This window comes from Ahaetulla prasina, chromosome 1, assembly GCF_028640845.1.
Source record: "Ahaetulla prasina isolate Xishuangbanna chromosome 1, ASM2864084v1, whole genome shotgun sequence".
Taxonomy (NCBI): domain Eukaryota; kingdom Metazoa; phylum Chordata; class Lepidosauria; order Squamata; family Colubridae; genus Ahaetulla; species Ahaetulla prasina.
The window spans coordinates 14,501,295-14,515,350 of record NC_080539.1 but is presented as its reverse complement, the minus strand read 5'-3'; the positions used below and the strand labels follow the sequence as shown (position 1 = coordinate 14,515,350).

The window sequence follows — 14,056 nt, the reverse complement described above, 5'->3', positions numbered from 1 at the left end:
TTATATATAACTAATTAAACCATAGTGTGTTGACTGACGCTGTAATTTTTTGAGAACATTTTGAACAGGGGGAAAAAAATGTCCTGTGTATAATAGGTTAATGTATCAGAGAAGAAGAATGTGATAAGGGACATTCTCAAAAATTAGGTACAGGTAGTCCTTGACTTATGACCACAATTGAGCCCAACATTTCCGTTGCTAAGCAAGGAAGTTGTTAATGGAGTTTTGCCCCATTTTACGACCTTTCTTGCCACCCTTGTTAAGCGAATCACTGCTGTTGTTAAATTAGTGGCACGGTTGTTAAGCGAATCTGGTTTCCCCCTTGACTTTGCTTGTCAGAAGGTCATAAAAGGGGATCCCATGACCCCGGCATACTGCGATCGTCATAAATACATACCAGTTGCCCAGTATCCAAAGTTTGATCAAATGCTAGCTCCATTCAGTTGCCCAGAACCCTCCCTGCATGGGATTATGGGGTTGTTAAAAGAAGATGATGATGATCAAGAGCTGTGGTTTGTCCCATTTAGATAGATGTTTCTGGAGCTGGAAATCTGGTATGGTGTCTGAAGGAAGTCGTGAATCTAATGCAGCTGTGTTCTATTTCATGCCCTCAGATCATAGCCGTCTTCTATGTGTTGACATTAGTTGGCTGAACTGAACAACTCTTGCGTAATTGGATGTGTTGATGTACCACCCCATTAGAGGAACAGCCTTTGTTTGAAAACTGATGACAAAGTTTTTAAACTTGGGTTGCTGTTTTTTAACTGCTTGTGGTAGCTGAAGGGATCCTTCCTCTGGTCTCAGTGGTGTGTAGGGGAAGAGGATTTAGAAAGCAAATGTGATTTCAATTAAAAAAAAGAAAGAAAGCAAACGTGGCATTTGTGGTAGAAGGAGGGAAAAAAATATAATTGGTATACCAATAATATTTTTTTCCCTCCCTTCTAGCACAAATGTCACGTTTGCTTTCTAAATCCTCTTCCCTTACACACACACACACACACACACACACACACACACCCCGAAATATATATTTTCAGTAAAAAGCCCAGCTTGTGCCAAATGACCTTACGTATTGATTTGCTGACAGCTTGCTTATGATTCTCATGGTTTACATATGCCAGAAGCTGGCGTGAAGCTATTCCTTGGAAAAGCATGCAAATATTTTTCTCATAGTGGCAGCGGCCAAAGTGTTACTCACGTTGGTTACTGAAAGTATGATTTTTCACTGAAGAGGAAATTGAAAACTTACGAAGCAATGGCACCGCTTTGCTTAGCGTCAGTCTCTGCAAAGAACAATCTAAAAAAGATGGGAATATAGAGACAAGAGAAGAATAGGGCAAGGCGGCTTTTGTGTAATCTCGACTAACCTGCAGAACTCTCTGCCACATGATGGTTGTGTTTGCATAATGTAACTGACTCAGGATGCTTTTGTTCCAGGTTAAGTTAAGCCCTCACCTCTCTGAGCTGGCATTTGGCTTTTATCACACTGTGTAGTAATAATAATAATAATAATAATAATAATAACAACAACAACAGCAACAGAGTTGGAAGGGACCTTGGAGGTCTTCTAGTCCAACCCCCTGCTTAGACAGGAAACCCTACACCACTTCAGACAAATGGTTGTCCAATTTCTTCTTGAAAACTTCCAGTGTTGGACCATTCACAACTTCTGGAGGCAAGTTGTTCCACTGATTAATTGTTCTAACTGTCAGGAAGTTTCTCCTTAGTTCTAGGTTGCTTCTCTCCTTGATTAGTTTCCACCCATTGCTTCTTGTCCTGCCTTCAGGTGCTTTGGAGAATAGCTTGACTCCCTCTCTCTTTGTGGCAGCCCCTGAGATATTGGAACACTGCTATCATGTCTCCCCTAGTCCTTTTTTTCATTAAACTAGACATACCCAGTTCCTGCAATTGTTCTTCATATGTTTTAGCTTCCAGTCCCCTAATCATCTTTGTTGCTCTTCTCTGCACTCTTTCTAGAGTCTCAACATCTTTTTTACATCGTGGCGACCAAAACTGAATGCAATATTCCAAGTGTGGCCTTACCAAGGCATTATAAAGTGGTATTAACACTTCACGTGATCTTGATTCTATCCCTCTGTTTATGCAGCCCAGAACTGTGTTGACTTTTTTGGCATCTTCAAAGAACTAAGCAATTTTTTAAAAAGAAAGTTGATAACAGGAAGATATCACTCTGGCCCTTTGCATTATGGACCAGGGAGAGAAGGGAGGGAATTTTGCCAATTTCCAGCAAAAATGGAAAGCTGGACTTGCTTAATGACTGCCATAAAAATTGTTATTACTTCAGGTCTATTTTGACTTATGACAAAAATTCTGATCACAATTCTGGTCGTAAGTCAAAGACTGCCCATATTTCTCTTTTTTCTAACTCCTTTGGAATGCAGTGCCCATCACATTGTGGGAGGAGGTGAAATTTTTCTAGCTAACTAAAAATAAATAAATTTAAAAAACAGCTGGATTGATCCATTGGGGGGGAAAATCCCAAATCTAAGCATGGATGGGTTTATCCATTGGGCTACATGGTAATACTTTTTAAAAGTCCCCTTGTATCTTGTATTGACAGCCAGTTTGCTATAGTGGTTAAGGCATCAGGTTAGAAACTGGGAGACCATGAGTTCTAGTCCTGTCTTAGGCACAAAGCCAGCTGGGTGGCCTGGGGCCAGTCACTTTCTCTCAGCCCTGGGAACGATGCAATGACAAAACACTTCTGACAAATCTTGCCAAAAAAATCTGTAGGCATCTCCAAGAATCAGACACGATTTAACAGAAGAAAAAAAAGAAATCCTGTACATATATATTCAGGGATAAACCCATTCAGAGAAGAGCTGACCTCTTAAATGCTTAACCAGAAACACCATGAAAAATGCTGGTTGGCTTTTCTGCGGGTGGCACATTTTTCATACTATTTTATTTTATTTTTATTTATTTATTTATTTATTTTATTAGATTTTTATACCGCCCTTCTCCCGAAGGACTCAGGGCGGTGTACAGCCGAAATAAAATACAGAGTATATACAATTAAAAGAAATTAAAAGAAACTATTAATAAATGGCCGATAATTTAAAAATTTACAAATATTTAAAATCTCTAAAACCCCAATTTAAAATCAACTATTTATGCCAGTCCTGCTTGAGTGAATAAGTATGTTTTTAGCTCACGACGATTTTGGTTAAACATTCAAGTACTTATCTGTACATGAGCTTATATGTAAATATATACGGTATTAACCAATTCTGACCCAGTTTAATGAGCTCAACCAACAAGTAAGCTTAATCCAGCTGCTACCTTTATCAGGACTGGTTAAAATGTTTACAATTTATTTCAATTTCTGTAGCTGCCTCTTTTTGCCAAAACAAATCTTAAGTGATGAACAGTACAGATAAACTCAGCAATCTAAATCGGTTTTTCCTCAACTGAGGTAACTTTAAAATGGGTGGACTTCAACTCCCAGAATTCCCCAGGTAGCACAGCTGGCTGGGGAGTTCTGGGAGTTGAAGTCCACCCATCTTAAAATTGCCTCAGTTGAGAAACATTGATCTAAATAAATTAAAACACAATATAATCCAAAGGAACAGCAGCCAAACCTCAACATGTAATCACAAAGGATTGCAAAAGAATGTGCAATTTGCCAAATGCTCTCTAGTGTTCTGCATGAAGCAAGTTGTGACTTCTTATTACTTCTTATTAATAATTTATTTAATAGGTTTAGATGCCTTCCTAGCTCAAACAATGCTGCTCTGGGTGGTGTGCAGCACACCCAAGAACAAAAAGGCCTACACAAAATAAACAGTGTCAACTAAAAATCACAAACTAAGCAATACCAGCCAAAAACTGACAGGGAGACAGAGTTTAAAATAAGTTAGATGTTTGTGTGTTGTTTGTTTGTTACTGTTCCCTATTTTTTAATGTTTTTAGGGTGGTGGTGATAGTAGTGACACCTTACTTAACCCACAGCTTTGCAGAAAAACACTGGAAACCCTTTTTGTGCAATTTTGAGTGCTCCTTATTGTAGAAATACAGGTGATCCTTGACTTACAACAGTTTAGGGACAGTCTGAAGTTGCAACAGCACTGAAAAAAGTGACTTATGACCGTTTTTCACACTTACGACTGTTGCAGCATCCCCTGGTCACATGATCAAAATTTAGATGCTTGTTTGCATTTTTCCCAAAGTCTCAACGTCTTTTTTGTAATGCTTTCTGTAGCAGTTAAATTATATTAAAAGTAAGAGACATTGAATACAGAAATTTACTGTTTAAGCTTGATGTAGCAGAGAGCAATTTTTTTTAACCCATGTTACCTCTCCTGGCACTTAGTGAAAGTGGAACAAGATGAGAAAAATTAATGACACTCAGAACCAAGTTACGAGGGGGGGGGTGAAGCAGGGGTGAAATGCTCCCAGTTCGGACTAGACGACTGATCCGGTAGTGATGGCGGCGGGTGGTTTGGAGAACCGGTAACAAAAATCCCTGCCCCCCTCCCCCCGTCCAGCTGAGCCAGACGATTATCGGAGACTTTTTTTTTTTACTTTAAAAGCATTTTTTCTTCGGCTGAAAAAAAAAGTTGATCACGCCCACCCACATTACACTCCCCCCACCAAGCCACACCCACAGAATCTGTAGTAACAAATTTTACACTTCACCACTGGGGTGAAGCTTTTCTTTTTGCAAGTCTTTTTAATTCCAGTGTTGTATAAAATTCTTAGCCCACATTGAAATAATACTGTTTGGTTTTGTCTGTGTTGTGCGGATGGCATTTTTGAATAAACCATGGTTTGTTTAACAGCAGTAAACCATAAGAAACCATAGTTCCATCAGTGTATTGAGGACAGCCATGGCTTTGTGTGGTATCTGGAAATGGAGAATTGTAGTTGGTTTGTGTTTGAGTTAACCTGGATTATTGGCAGGTTCTCTTGATTGGCAGGATCTAGGAAAGGGTGTTTCTATGCCGTTGCCCCCACCATATGGAATATTTACTTTCCAGAGCTGAGGCAGTCCCCACTCTCCTCCCTTTCTCAAAAAATTCAAACACGGTTCTGTACCCTTTTGTGGGGAGCCAAAAAGATTGCACAGTTGTGGGGTTGGTTGGTGCCACGAGAACCCTCCCTTTGCTTTTGTCAACCATTTTTTTAAACAGGGTTTATGTTCTGTCTCCTTCCCCACTTCGGAGCAACGAGCTGGCCTTCAGCCAGTGGATTCACGGCTCTTATCAGTCCTGGCAGAGAAATCGCAGCTGCCTGCCAAAGTTCAAACAAATGACTCACAGAGTAAGACTTTCAGCTCTCTTTGAAACGGTTTAGCTATTTTTTGCTTCCCGTGGAATGAGAGCAGTCCCAAAGCTCCTTATACATCCTGTGGGGTGGGGCTTCTGTCCCACCCTTCCCTTTGATGACGCCGCCTCTCTAATCTTCTGAAGCACGGGTCAATCCAAGCTTGATTATTATTATTATCAGCTGGGTCTGAAGGCGTAGCCTGAGGAAGGGAGGAATCAGGGGATGACGGCCTCATTACGTCCTCCGACTGGTCTGGTTCTGGCTCCTGGAGCCGGGCCAAAGGAATCGGTGCTCCCGAGGTAAGTCTTACCGGCCCTTCCCCCTCACTCTCGGAGTCACTTTCGGGCGTGGGGCCAGGTTCGGGGGCTGGAGTCACAACAGTTTATTCTCGCCTCCTTAAAAACGTTTATAACTTTTAAAAATTTTAATTCTAAAATTTTAACTCTCAACATTTTAATTTTTACATACTGCTTTATGTTTTGATGTTTTACTGTACCCCGGCCAGAGTCCCTTTTTGAGGGAGTTAAGTCTTCTTAACAATGTGAATTAAAAATAAAATGATTTTTCTACCCAGGTTTCTTCCTAATCCACAAAACACAAAGGTAGAAGAGAAAGGAGAGAGGGAAACAAACCAGGAATTGGCTAAACAAGCCATGATGACTTTTTTAACTGCAACTTAGATTCTAGCTTGTATCTGGTTCATTCAATAAAGCGTGGTTAAAACATACCATAGTGTTGTGTGATGTGTGAATATACAGGATGCGTTGTTTCTGGCCGTGTTCTGAAAATTGTGCTGGTGTGCACGTTTGTACATTGGCAGAGAAGATTGAGAAAGCTGTTTGCAAGTTACTTGAAAGAATTTGACTGCCCACTACAGGTAGTACTCAAATTACGACCACAATTGAGCCTCAAAATTATGTTGCTATATGAGACAGCTGTTGAGTGAGTTTTGCCCCATTTTATGGCCTTTCTTGCCCCAGTTGTTAAGTGAATCACTGCAGTTGTTAAATTAGTAACATCATTGTTAGGTGAATCTGGCTTTCCCATTGACTGTGCTTGTCAAAAAGTAACAAAAGGTGTTGCTCACAAAAAAACAACAACACATGAGCTTGGGATACTGCAACAGTCATAAATATGAACCAATCGTCAAGCATTCGAATGTAGATCATGTGACCCTAGAGATGCTGCAATGGTCATAAGTGTGAAAATGGTTGTAAGTCAAGGACTACCGTGTTTCCCCGAAAATAAGGCCCTGTCTTATAATTTTTTGATCCCTGAAATAAGTGCTTGGCCTTATTGCCGTGCACTCAAAAGCCCAATTGGGCTTATTATCAGGGGATGTCTTATTTTCGGGAAAACAGGGTACTTGTATTGGAAAATGCAGACTAGATTTATTTATTTTTTTGATCTGGTCCAAACTTTGTGTGTCGGAAGCTGGCTGGGAAGGTAGCAAATAATTATTATACAACTGCAGGATGCTGCTACCATCGTAAATGCGAGCCAGTTGTGCAGAAATGGACAGACTGAAACATACTATTAAGGATAAAGAAGAGACTGAATATTTTTTGATATGGGACGTATTTTAGCAATGGCTAGATAACAGAAACAGAAGTTAGAAAGGAGGAGACATAAAAAGAGGAAATGGTAAAGTGGAGAGTTGTTAAAGACGAAGATGTTAAGTGTTAAGTTATTTATGTTATTATATTATCAATATGATGGTGATGAATATCACAACAATGACTATTTTAAATAGACATTTTTTTAGCACCGTCATAACTTGGAGCCATCTTTAAGTGAATGGTCATAACTCAAGGACTACCTGTGTGTCCCACAAGGCCTGTTTTCTTCCCTGACCCAAATCTTCTTGAGATGAAGTCAGCTATCATTCATTTGACTGCATCACCAATAAAGACTGATGGTCTGTATCTTCTCCAATCTGTGCACCAAAACCTTGCAGCACTGAAAAAAAGTGACTTATGACCGTTTTCCACAGTGGCGACCTTTGCAGCCATCCCCATGGTTCACGCAATCAAAATTCAGATGCTTGGCAACTGGTTCACACTCAACAACCATTGCAGCGGCCCAGGGTGTATGTGTGTCATGTGATCGCTTTTGGCAAACCTTCGGACAAGCGAAGTCACTGGGGAAGCCAGATTTGCTTCACAACCAGGTTGCTAACTTACCAACTGCAGTGATTCACTTAACAACTGTGGCAAGAAAGGCAAAACTCACTTAACGAATTTCAGACTTCGCAGCTTAAATTTGGGGCTCAAGTATGGTCGTAAATCGAGGGCTATCTGTATTTTGTGGCTGCTGTGGGCCTGGCCCTACTAGCAAGCTACGCAGCTCGTAAGGCAGCCGTCCAAGAACCCCGCTTTCCCCCCCCCATTGCAAGGGGGCCGAAGGTCGGCCTGGAGTCCAGCCTTCCCTTCTACCTCTCTTCTGCCCTCCCCCCCCACACATACACAGACGGCGTGCTCTGCGCTCATCTGTGCTCGCCAGCACAACCACATGGGAAGAGAGCACATGTTTGGCTTTGGCTGTCTGACGTCACCAGGGCTGCCTGCCCAGACAGGAATGCGAGCTGGAATGAACTGGGGAGGCCTGGAAGGAGGGAAGGGGCCCCTCCCTTCCATTGGGCGGATAAACGTGCAAAGGCTTTGCAGCCAGCACTGTGTACCTTCGGTGGCTCAAAGCTTTGGCCCTGCCAATTGTTTGAATCCCCTTTTTTCCCCCCTTCTTCTTTTTTCCCCCCTCCGAAACGCACCATTTTCTCTCCTCCTTGGAAATCTGGAAAGCAAGAGTTAAGTAAAAAGCCCCTGTTCAGTTCCCCAAAAAAGACAACTTCCTTTCTCTCCCCCCCCCCCCCCCATTCCAGATAGCTTGTTTTTAAAAGGAATGGCTGAGCTTTTCTGGTCGTGTCCAAGAAACTGAGGGGACCCTGTTCAGCTATAATAAATTGTTATTATTTCTACTTATTTTATTATTATTTATTATTTATTTATTAATTGCATTTGTATACCGCCCTTCTCCCGAAGGACTCAGGGCGGTTAACAGCCAATTTAAAAGATACAATAAATATACAATAAAAACAAAACTAAAATTTATATAAATAGTGGCCAAAATTAAAAACTAAGTAATATAAAAACTAAAACCCCATTTAAAATTACTTAATCAGGCTAGCCCAGCTCGGCGGAATAAAAGAGTCTTCAATACTTAAATATGTCGGGCAGTGGAATCTTCCCCCATGACAAAGGTAGAATTCAGAAGCTTGCAAATGAGGTTGGCTTGGACTCACTGCTCTTTGGATTCTGTTCTCTTTCTGTCCTCTTCATTTTTTTTAAATTTTGTCTTTTTTTTTTTTTAAAAAAAGCCTTTTTTAAGGTTACATAATTGCTTTGGTTTTCCACTTTTTCTACTTTATTTATTTACCGAATGGCACGTTCCCGTCATGTGCAGTAAATGAAATAAAATACAAAAGATGACATCTAAAATCTAAAATATGATAAATAAAATACAATACAGTACAATACATTTATCGAATGGCATGTTCGCATCACGTTTCGATGAGGTAATGAGGTACACAAGAGGTAAAAAGACAAAAGATGAAATCTAAAATCTGATAAACGTACAGCTAGATTACAGATGTAGCGATAGCACTTAGACTTACATACCGCTTCATGGTGCCTTGATTTACAGAGTCAGCATATGGCCTCCCCAACAATCTGGGTCCTCATTTTACTGACCTCAGAAGGATGGAAGGCTGAGTCAACCTTGAGCTGGTGAGACTCGAGCTGCTGACAGTTGGCAGTCAGCAGAATTAGCCTGCAATGCCTGCAATCTAGATATACTTTCTTACTTCATTTGTCACAGGCAAGAAATCAGCAAGGTTTCTAATATAGGCTCTATTTTGGCACGTGGACATTCTATGTTGGATAGTTTGTTTTTCGGCCCCAACGTCACAATTGGGTAATGGTATTTTTTCTCCCTTATAGAGGGTGTCTGCATATCTACCACGGCCAGTGCGCTTTTGGTTCTTTTTGCTTTTATCCCTCAACATACAGGACCTCCAAAATAAATCTTTGCATTTTAAGGAATGATTTAATGTATCAAGAGAAAATGGCCTTATTATTATTTTTTCTGCCAAGGCACTATCCACCCTCTGAAATTTATTTTAATTAAGGCTGCCTTTTGAGCAAAATTGCATGGATATTCCTGCCTTAGTTTTAAACTCACTTTTTCCTTCCCCTGCTCTCAAGCCATTTCCAGTCTTCATTTAAAAAGTCTTTAAAAGCAGAATATATGTTGTTGTTCTTCCCTCTTTCAGAAGTTAGCTTGTCCTGGCTTAAAAGCCAGATGAAAAAAGTGTGTTGTATATATATAGATAGTCCTCGATTTACAACCACAATTGAACCCAAAATTTCTGTTGCTAAGTGAGGCATTTATTAAGTGATATTTTACAGCCTTTCTTGTCATAGTTGTTAATGTGAATCGCTGCAGCTGTTAAGTTAGTGACACAGTTGTTAAGTGAATCTGGTGTCCCCATTGACTTGGCTTGTCGGAAGGTCGCAAAAGTTGATCACATGACTCCGGAACACTACAACCGTCATATATATGAGTCAGTTGCCAAGCGTCTGAATTTTGATCGCGTGACCATGGGAATGCAGCAGTGGTTGCATTAAAAACAGTTATAAGTAACTTTTGTCAGTGCCGTTGTAACTTTGAATGAGGGTTGAAATCCAGCAGGTTCTGACAGGTTCTGGAGAACCGGTAGTGGAAATTTTGAGTAGTTTGGAGATCCAGTAACGGAAATTTTGAGTAGTTTGGAGATCCGGTAGCGGAAATTTGAATAGTTCAAAGAACTGGCAAATACCACCTCTGGCTGGCCCCAGAGTGGAATGAGAATGGAGATTTTGCAATATCCTTTCCCCAGGAGTGGGGAGGGAATGGGGATTTTGCAGTATCCTTTCCCTGGAGTGGGATGGGAATGGAGATTTTGCGGTATCCTTGCCATGCCCACCAAGTCACACCACGCCCACCAAGCCACGCCCACAGAACAGGTAGTAAAAAAAATTGGATTTCACCACTGCTTTGAATGGTCACTAAATGAATTGTGGTAAGTCAAGGACTACCTATATGTGATTATGAACACGGGTTTTTTCCCCCCACAGCCTTAAATGGAGAAGTTTCAATACTGAAAGCAGATTACAGCAATCTGACTCAGGTGAAGTCTGTCTTTGCACCCGAAAAAAAGACCCTGATAATCTCCAAAGGCAATTATAAGATATTAATCGGATTAGTGTACATTATATTTCATTTCTAGCCGTGTTGGGGCAACTGCATTCACGTCTGGTTTTTGCTCAGTGCTGTTTTGTGCAGCGTTTTTATTCTTTTACCTACATAAAGAAGTCAATGCCAGCTGTTGGGCAGCTTAAACGTGCCTGAATGTTCTTTTTTAGCAGCTCCTCCTCAAAGTGCCAGTGGCTAAAATTACTAGAAAATCTGCCAATGTGAACAAAATGCTGTTGCATCGAACCGTATCTGGGATTTTGTAATTCTTCTAGCAACCAGAACTTGATGCCAATGTTTAAAGTAAAATCCAAGCATCTTGGAGAATTATAGGGCAGGATATGGTTAAATTTCTGGTTTGGTACAGGTAGTCCTTGACTTACAACAGTTCATTTAGTGACCAAAGTTACTAATGGCACTGAAAAATGTGACTTACAAATATTTTTCACACTTGCGACCATTGCAGCATCCCCATGGTCAAGTAATTTATATTCAGATGCTTGGCAACTGACTCACATTTATGACGGTTGCCGTGTCCTGGGGTCATGTGATCCCCTTCTGTGACCTTCTGACAAATAAAGTCAATGGAGAAGCCAGATTCCCTTAACAACCGTGTTAATAATTTAACAGCTGCAGTGATTCACTTAACAAGAGTGGCAAGAAAAGTTGTAAAATGGGGCAAAACTCACTTAACAAATTCACTTTGCAATGTAAATTTTGGGTCAGTTATGGTTGTAAGTCAAGGACTATCTGTATTTTGTTGCTGGAGTGGAGCTCCTAAACTTTTCAAAAGACCCACCCTTCCTTCCTTCCTCACTTAGCATTATGATTTGAATTGTGAATTGTGATCGTAAGTTGAGGACTACTTGTAATTCCTCCCTCTTCACAAAAGCTGCCCGACAGACAATAGTTTGGTGGTAGCATGCATGAACAGTAGTAAATATTGCAAATACAAGTAATAACAATAGCACTTAGACTTTTATACCGCTTCACAGTGCTTTACAGCCCCCTCTAAGCAGTTTACAGAGTCAGCCTATTGCCCCCAACAATCTGGGTTCTCATTTTACTAACCTCAAAAAGGATAGAAGGCTGAGTCAACATTGAGCTGGTCAAGATCGAACTCCTGGCACTTGACAAATTTAGCCTGCAATAGCAATAGCACTTAGTTTTATACGTGCTTTACAGCCCTCTCTAAGTGGTTTACAGAGCCAACATATTGCCCCCAACAATCTGGCTTCTCATTTTACTGACCTTGGAAGGCTGAGTCAACCTTGAGCCTGGTGAGATTCAAACTGCCAAATTGCAGGCAGCCGGCAGTCAGCAGAAGTAGCTTGCAGTACTGCACTCTAACCACTGCGCCACCACGGCTCCTAATCCTCACGATCAGAATTTTCCATTGCAAGGCAGTTGTTAAGTGAGTTGCACATGATTTTACAACCTTTTTAGCATGGTTCTTAAGCAAATTACTGTAGTTAAGTGAATCACTCAGCCATTAGGCAAATCTGTCTTTCCCCACTGACTTTTCTTGTCAGAAGCTGGTTGGGAAAGTTGCGCGTGGCAATCACATGGCCTCAGGATACTCAACCATGATAAATATATGCCACTTGCCAAGTGCCTGAATTTTGATCACTTGACCATGAGGACTGCTGTGATGGTCATAAGTTCGAGGACTAATCGTAAGGCACTTTTTTCAGTGCCGTCGTAACTTCACTTTGAAGTCAAGTCAAGGGCTACCTGTATGTTGAACCAGGTAACATGTCTTTCTAGATCAGGTGTGTCAAACTTGAGGACCGGATCCGGCCCGTGGGGTGCTTAGATCTGGCTCGCGGTGCCTATGCCAGCAAAAATGGAGCGTTTTCACTGGCAGAGCTCTCGGGCCTCCACAGGTGCCCCCAACATGAGTGATGTCAAGCTGGCCATGTCCCCGCCCAGGTCACACACAACCCTCAATGAAATCGAGTTTGACACCCTTGTTCTAGATACCTGCTGAGTTTGGAAGTTTTTCTCTTCATTTTGCTAGCTTTGAATTGCTTTTTTTGAAATTTTGACCCACCAGAATCTGAAGATTTTGGGCTGGGTAACAGTCTTTATACTAGGAACTGGGAAAAGAAATACCATATTTTTCGGAGTATAAGACACACCTTTTTCTCCCCAAAAGGAGGGTGAAAATCTGGGTGCGTCTTATACTCCGAATGTAACCCCGCCCAGCTTCTCAAATGGAGGTTTCAGAGGCTGAAAAAAAGCATCAGAAACGGAGCTTCAGAAAAAAAGCCCCAAACGGAGCTTCAGAGGCTTTTTTTTCTGAAGCTCTGTTTCGGAGGCTTTCAGAGGCAGAAAAAAGTTTTTTCTGAAACAGTTTCAGAGGCAGAAAAAAAAGCCAAAAAAAAAGCAAGGCACAGAGCTCACAAACAAGGAACCTATTGTGAAAATTCACCTCTGGGAACAGCTGATTGGGGGTATTCCGGGAGGCCAATTACCTGCCAATCAGCCTTTTTCTTATTTTCCTCCCCAAAAACTAAGGTGCGTCTTATACTCCGGTGCGTCCTATATTCCGGTGCGTCTTATACTCCGAAAAATACGGTGCATGTTATTTTATTACTGCGAAAAAAATTAGCTAGTATTGTTATTTAGTTGCTATCTATTTTTGGGAGTGTTTTGTTTTCATTGTAAAGGAACTGGCATATTGGCAATCTATACCTAAAGCTTGAAGTGTTGTTTATATCTTGCTCTAGGTTATTTAATTTGAACAACGGATCCATTTTATTTTATTTTAGTTTCTGTTAATGTATTTTAAGAATGATAATGTCAGGGTTGGTGGAGCTTCTTTCAATTAAATGAGCCGCATAGTTAATTGACGTTTTGTTAGGCAGTTAGATAACAAACAGGAGTAATTGTTACTCAATAAATTTATTTATTTAGCATATGACAGATCATATATGGACTTAACAGAAGCTATAACAGAATAACAGAGTTGGAAGGGATCTTGGAGGTCTTCTAGTCCAACCCCCTGCTGAAGCAGGAATCCGTGTATCATTTCAGAAAAATAGTTGTCCAATGTCTCCTTAAAAACTTGCTATATATATATATATATATATATGTATATCTTTGGTTATTCGGGTTTTCTCCCGCGTAAAATTGGAAGTGTCTTGGCGACGTTTCGACGAAGTCTCATTCGTCACCTTCAGGCTTCAGCTTCGTGCTTCGTGCTTCTGGGAGCATTGCTCCCAGAAGCACGAAGCTGAAGCCTGAAGATGACGAATGAGACTTCGTCTGCTCTGATTGGCTGGGGGTGTGTCCTGTGTTGGTGGGGGCTTGGTTGTGCTCAGTCTAGTCTGTGCTGCAGGGGGATTTGAGCTGGTGAGCTGCATAGCTGTTGTTTGGCTTTGTGGTCGTGCTACATCTTCATAGTGGGTGTCAGTCTGCTGCATGAATGGATTGGAGGGGTTTGAAATGGCTAATGTTGCAGCTGCGGTCTGGC

The 14,056-nt window shown here is 41.1% G+C and overlaps 1 protein-coding gene across 1 annotated transcript in view; it reads left to right on the top strand.

Annotated features, from left to right (window-relative positions):
* Window positions 1-14,056, top strand: part of MNT (MAX network transcriptional repressor) — an 89,124-nt gene that overhangs the window by 45,606 nt on the left and 29,462 nt on the right. The gene's annotated exons all lie outside the window — the stretch shown is intronic.